This window comes from Tyto alba, unplaced genomic scaffold (genome assembly GCF_018691265.1).
Source record: "Tyto alba isolate M040663 unplaced genomic scaffold, T.alba_DEE_v4.0 Super-Scaffold_39, whole genome shotgun sequence".
NCBI classification, from domain to species: domain Eukaryota; kingdom Metazoa; phylum Chordata; class Aves; order Strigiformes; family Tytonidae; genus Tyto; species Tyto alba.
The window spans coordinates 9,415,613-9,422,676 of record NW_024881314.1 but is presented as its reverse complement, the minus strand read 5'-3'; positions in this window follow the sequence as shown (position 1 = coordinate 9,422,676).

The following is a 7,064-nucleotide window of genomic DNA, read 5'->3' as shown; positions in this document are numbered from 1 at the left end:
TCAAAGGGAAATTTGCCTAACGACAGTGTAGCTGACAGAAAGGGCCTTGCAGTAATGGCTTATTGAGTGGCCTCACTTTAACAAATGAGGGAAATGAAGATGAGTGAGAGTTTAATTACCGATCGGAGTAGGGCTTTCCACAGCGATGACGGGCGCTCGCTGCCCCTCGCCTGGCTGTGGGAGGGAGAGGAGGACCCCCCTGCACAGCCGGGCTCTCGGGGTGCCTGGCAGACTTGGGGGAGATGGCTGCTCGGCTGGGCTGGGCTGGAGGTGGGTCCCAGTTCCACCTGACCAGCCCGACCCAGAGAGCATCGCCATCCAAAGAGGATGACTATAAATAATAAGAATAAAAGGGAGTATAAATAATTAAAGCAGCTCATAGTGAGTAGTTCCTGAAATGTCTGCCTGATTTAAAAACTAATTACTTGGAGGGTAATCACCACCAGAAGCACATATATTTACCCACAATGCTGCTCTTCCCTCTTCTTCCTTTCGCTTGCCCTCTCCTGATTGCTATCCCAGCCATCGGCGCCCAGACTTATCACTCATCCACAGCGCACAATAAACTGTGTTGTACTCGTCCATCTCCCTGATTAATAACGTCATTGGAGACCCGTTCAGGGAGGAATAAATCCTCTCTGGGTAGGAGGCCAGGTGCTGGCAGGAGGGGAAGCTGCGGCTGCGTGGTACCCGCAGAGCCCAAGCCCTTGGAGCTGGGAGCCCGCTCTGCCCCAAAGGGCCACCATCCTGCTCCATAGATGGTCCCTTTGGATGAGCCTGTGCTACCCAAAAAACAGGGCACCACCCTGTCACCACAAGCCCGGGGTACCCGAGGGGGGATGCGTCATCGTCTGCTCAATATGAGCTGCTGTTAAGAGACTTTTCTGGATCATCACTCTTACGCACTGGCCCATAGTGCGCATCAAACCCTGAATTTGGTGACATGGGACCTGTCCTCATGGGAAACATCTCCTTTTGATGTGCAAGCCAGGCTGCAGCAGGCATAGGCAGAGCTGGTGATCTCAAGCTTTAATTACTGTGAAGCTGCTGCACTGCAGTTGAAAGCCTGGGGTTTTTTGATCATCTTCGCTGCGGCTCCAGCGGAAAGGAAGATTTGTCCCTCCATCTCCACCCCTGTGCCACCTCCTCGCGCCACCTCCATTGCACAGGGCGCTGGCCCCAGCCTGCCTGCTCCTTCTCAAAACCACAGCAAAAACTTTTCTTCCGTGCCCACAGAAAGTCAGAGTTCGTAACTCTTTGCTACGGTTTAGTTTGCATTTATTTTGGCTGAGCTTGTGTCTGGTCCTATACAAATGAATAAATAATTCTCACCATCAGCCTGATTTAAGAGCAGTATTGCACTGCATTGCTTCATTTAGGAGAACAGAATAATTTATTCCTAACTTACAGGATTCAGGCGACTTCCACCCGCAGCCCACGATATTTTCTCATTAACATTACCCAGCTAAGCTAAAAACTGCAATTCTGTAAGTCATGCTTCCTTCAAAAGCACATTACCAGCTTCCCAGGGACTCCAAAAGTTTACTGAAGCTTAAAGACATAGCTCATAGCATGCAGTAATGTACCAAAGTTCCTCCTCTTATTACTATTGAAACCATCTTCTCGCCTAGTTTCCCTCCCCTGAACTATTCCCATCACAAATAACCCTGTAGAGTGGCACCACGTGCCCAGCCCTGCCTGGGGGCTGGCAGTGATGGGCCTGGGCACCCTGACCAAACCCTTATAAATGGCAGCATGACACATTTCAGTCGTGACGACAAACTCTAGACTAACAAACCAATACACCAAGCCAGAGCCTTTTAGTGGGGTTCCCAGCACCAAAATTTATTGTAGACGTGTGCGTGCAACGCAGTGGAGGTTTAAGTGAGTGATATTGGGCCAAAGAAGAATAGCAGGAAGTCATTCTTTATCAAGAAGGTGAAAACAAGAAAATATTTAGCTAGAACACAGAAGAAAGGCCATTGCTGTGTGAAGGAGTTTGTAGCTTTACCCGTCGGGGCTCAGCCTGGGTGGTTCTGTGCAGGCACGTGCACTGGCTGTGCCTCCCGCAGGAAGGAGATGAGGCTCACAGAGATTTACAGGGGCTCTACAGGGCTGATGGGGGTGGCCCCCCTGCGCCCAGGGTAAGGGGTCCCCAGCATGCCGTCCCCAGCAGCCCGTGGCAAGAAGCCGGCGCTCGGTGCCCACTTCGCTTGCCTGCAACAGCTCCAGGAGAGCGGATGCGGTTTTTTGCAGGCTGCCCTGCAGAAACCTCCCTGCTCCTGCAGATTTTTCACCACCAGAATCCCACGGGATCAGCCGGGCTGTGGGATGGAAGACTGACCTTTTGGAGGGCTTTTGTAGTGTCAACAGCAGGCAGGAATCACTGATCCACCATGGCTCTGAGCGATAGCAGCAAGACCTGATTTCAGGAGAGCGAGTCAGGCCATAGGATGACTGATACCTTTTGTCCTTTATCCTCCCCTCTGGGGCTTTGGTGAAAACCACATAGGCCAAAACACTTTTTTTTTGTAGTTTTTTTAAGCGCTGGGGACTACCCACAATGAAAGTGTGGGATGGAGAGGCTGTGATACAGGGACATGGCTGACTGTGTGTGAGCTCCTTGTCACGAAGAATCATCAAGACCCAGGGTTTAGCAGTTATTTTAATCTGTACACCATTTTTAGAGGTGGCGTGTTGGCTTTTTTTTTTTTTTTTTTGATAAGTCACAGATGAAAGTGCTTGCTATCAAGGTTGACAGACTCCATTTTTTTAAAAGTAAAAATTGTAGACTTTTAAGAACCATGTCCTGAAATAGCTTTGCAGAGCACAATGACAGGGAAGCAGAAAGAGGCTTAGTCCCCTTGTGTACATCCACACCATTTTATACTGCGCTAGCCCTAGGCTTGGATTGTGGGGGAGCAGAGGAGCTCTTGGAGAGCACAGCTGCCAGCGATCCCCCTTCCTGCCTTTCTCCTCTTCTGCCATCAGCCTCAGAAGAAAGTCAAGATTAAAATCATATTCCTAAAGCAAAATTACACATTGGAGACTCCACGGCCCTCCTGGGAGGATCGGGGCATTCCTCTATAAATATCTGTCTCAATATGTTTAATTTGCAGATGAAATTAAGCTTGGGAAGAAAGGGAAGGCTGTCTTTTCATGTGAGGGCTGTCCAGCTTTGCCTTGAATATCAAAGTGAGATGAGTTACAAAGCACCGAGCCTCCAGGATTAGCTAAGAAACCTTGTAGGTCCCAAGTGACGGCGGTTATGGGATCAAAAGGTGTGGTACTTATGCAGAAAGCCAGAAAAAGAAAGCGTGGTTCTTAGCCCCAAATAGCCAAATCTTGGGTCAGTTTGCAGAGTTCGGAGATTTCCAAGGAAACAAGGATGTAGGTGAAGAATCAGGAGAGGCTGGGTTTTCACGTGGACTTTGGATTAAATATTAACTTGCTGCAGTGGGTTACGAGGATAAATATTTTCATTAATCATGTATGTGCTCATTATTATGGTGAGAATAGACCATTCAAGCTTCATCTGCATGAACATTTCAACTCCAACCTCCCATTTGCTGATCATAGCTTTCTGTAAACCACCATCTTTTATGCTTGCTCTCTTCAGAAAACTTTTTCCCCACAAACAATTTTATTGGTTTCGACACTTTATGGGTTAGGCTTTGAGAGCATCAGCTGAAAAGATTTAGCATGAGGATGAACGGAAAGGAGAAAATGCACCTCTAGCCAGATAAATCAAGGAAAGTGGAGTGGGATGATGTTTCTGGAATGGCCCATGGAGGTGGGAGCCCGATCTGGGGTTGGAAAACAGCTCTCGCCAAAGGGATCTGCTGCCGTGTGCCAGTGACGACTGATGCAGCCGTTCAGCACAGTGCAATAGCACAGCCCCGGCGCACTGAGGGAATTTTGAACGGGGTTTTCTCACAAAGTACTTAGCTAGGCAGAACTGTGGGCCCAATTTATCTACACAAATGAGAAACAGCACAGGATAGTGCAATAGGCCTGCATCATAATTACAGCCTGTTGACATTTTTCATATTAAAAATACTTAGCTGAAAAAGGTCTTTTTCATCATCCATTTCATTAAAAATTGGAATTTTTCCTTCTTTCCTCCAGTTTTATTGAACTTTTCAATCATCATAACTTTCTTCAGCTTTCCTTGCCTTCTGTTTTTAGCTGCTCCTTTCAATTATTTGGTGCTTTCCTTTTTATTCCCGTATTTTTTTTTTTAAAAAAAGACTTGAATAGAAGGAAGAGGGAAGATAGATTAAAATTTATACTAGAACAGAAAGTGGATGTATGGCTGAGAGTCTAACACCCTATCATTAACGATATTTAATAAGGAACAAAATTATTGAGCAAGCTGAGATGTCTGCAAATGACTTCTGAAATTCTCCGAAATGGAAGGGAGCTTATCTAGCGGAGGAGAAAGCCGACTGATGGATGAAAGTACAAAGCATTTGGAAGGAGGTTGAAGGAGCATCTCTAATGACCGTCTGTCTTGCTATAAAGATTTATGGATGTTGAGCATAGCTGCCTCGGAGGGATCCATCTCTGGGTGAAGGTAAGACCAGGGGTGGCCCCTTGGAGGTGCCTTCTACACCCAAAAAGAAACCCCTGTCCTGCCAGCACCCGCCGTGTCCCTCTGTGCTCCTTCCCCCAGAGCTGGCTGCAATGGCTCATCTCCACTGGCATGTGCAAAAGGAGGCACTGAACCCATTTTCAGCCCTGTGGGGGGAAAAGAGGCGGAGCAGACGCTTGATGATTCCTTTTCTGAGCACTTCTGCAGCCTGGCGTGGAGGAGGAGTGAGCAGATTTGAGGTCGTGCCAGCAGCTGTAGCTGGGACACTTCCCACCAGTTTGGAGGCTCTGGTCTTGCCACCTAACCCTACCTCAACCTGGTACCTCTCTCATTTTCAGCAGAGCACACCACATTCTTAGTGCTTCTTGCTACAGGATTCTGTACAGGATTGCTGATTCAAACAAGTATTTTTGCTGTTGTCAGCCAGGCCAGCGTGCTAGATCATAAATGCCAGCTTTGGTGTACATGCAACGTGGGCTTTCGGAGCACAGAAAAGCAAGCGCTGGTGCATTGCCATAAAGCACACTGGGCTGTGCAAGGTTTGCTGGAGGGACAGAGCACAAAAATAGTAGTTGTGCCATGGCAAGGGGCCACTGTGATGCTTCCCTGCTCCAGCTGCCGGCATGGGAATGCTGGGGTGGGTGCTGAGGCACCTCTGGGTGCTGCCACAAGCACCCGGACTTGCCGGCATCTTATTGTCATGGCACAAGGACCCGGGAACTGAAGGTGACCTGATGAGAGGTTGCACAGTTGTCTCCCCTCCTGGTGCAAAATTAGCTTAATTGTAGAGCAGTAAGTGCTATCAGCTGCTGGTGCAGGTGCTCCACCCCTAAACTCTCCCGAGGGCTTAAAAGCCACAGCTGTTTGCCATCAGAAGTGATGGGGCTGAGAGCACCTTGGGTGGGAAGCGTTGCCTTGGGGCTGCTGTGAGCCAGAGCTCCTGAGGTGGCTCTGTCCTGCTGGCAACTGGAGTGTGTGAAAAAGTAGATTCAGTGAGTTCTTATTCTGCTTTAAATATAAATGTAACTTTGTGCACTATGGGCCACCTTTCTCTAAAAGCCCAGGGCTGCACCTTGCTGTATGTGCTTTGCCTCAAGTAGGGATGAAGTGGTTTTTGAGTGCTTGGTTTTGATTATGCAAAGTGGAATATTTAGGGGGGAAGGGGAAAAAGGTGTTTGTTTTAAATCTAGTGGGATATTTCTTATCCACAACCTGAGTTCAGACTAAGGGTTAGATCCAGAGCAGTAGAGAACAGGGAGACGTGGGGGAAAAAGAGGCTTTGCGCGCTGGCTGGAAAGACAGTTTAGACCTCTGTAACTTTTCAGGGACCGTGGTGTGCCAAAGCTGAGCCCTCTGATACTGATACCAATTGAGCTTTGCAGACAGCATCCTGATTGTTACTGCACTGGTTATAGTTGGCAGACTGGCTTAAGTGGTGGTTTTCATTCCTACTACACCAAGGTGTATGTATATGGTAGACAGAGTCCTTTAGCAGCCAGAGCCTAGACAGCTATGGTTTTATTTAAGCACAGCTTATATATACATATTTCATACTGAATTTTATTTTATTTTTTTAATGTCAAAATGTCTGTGCAAAGCCTGGTGCAGATGGATGGGAGAGCGTGTCTCTAAGCCCCTGTGAGCTGTGATCCCTTAATGCTGGAGTACTTAGGCATGTTGGTGGGAATAGAAGCTGATCCTAAATCAGGTCTGTGCGTGCTCTGAGCCAGAGGTGTGAGACCTTTTCTTTAGGCTCACGGTCCCTCATTTCTCTGTGTCCTGCACCATGTGGGTCAAAACTACTTTTCCCCAACATCAGACACTTTTAAGGTTCAGCTGGACAGGGTTCTGGGCCATCTTGTCTAGGCTGAGAAAGGTTGGACCAGTTGATCCTTGAGGTCCCTTCCAATCTTGTGTTCTGTGATTCTATGACACTCAGTGGCCAGGCCTTTTCTCACTGAGCAGAGAGAAGATGGTAACTGAAGTTGCACTACTGATGGGGTCTGCAAACCTGCAGAGATGACTGCTTGTCTCAGACACAGGACTGGGCTGGAAAATCCCATATGGTAGTTTAAAATACTTCTGTTTGCTGCTGCTGCTGCTCTTACCTGGGACACGTGGCTGCTGCTTGGGAACAAATGGGCCCTTGCTTAATGCTGCTCCCTGTGTGAGGGTTACTGCATTTCCCATCACTTATTGGGGTTGGAACCCATCAATATAGTACATCTAGGGTCCAACTGCCCGCAGTGCTGAGCAGAGCCAAGCTGGGATGGGTGAGCGCTAGGGCTCTGCATCCTCTTCAAATAAAAATGTGGTCGAGCTTAAAACTGGAGTGCTGCACTAGTGTTAAACCCCCCCAGGCTCTGCAGAGAGCTTTGGCCACAGGTGTGGTGCAGCGGTGATGGTCTCCCCATCCCCGGTGTGGGCAGGGGTGGTGATCTCTTCCCCCGGGCGCAGGCAGGGCTGGCTG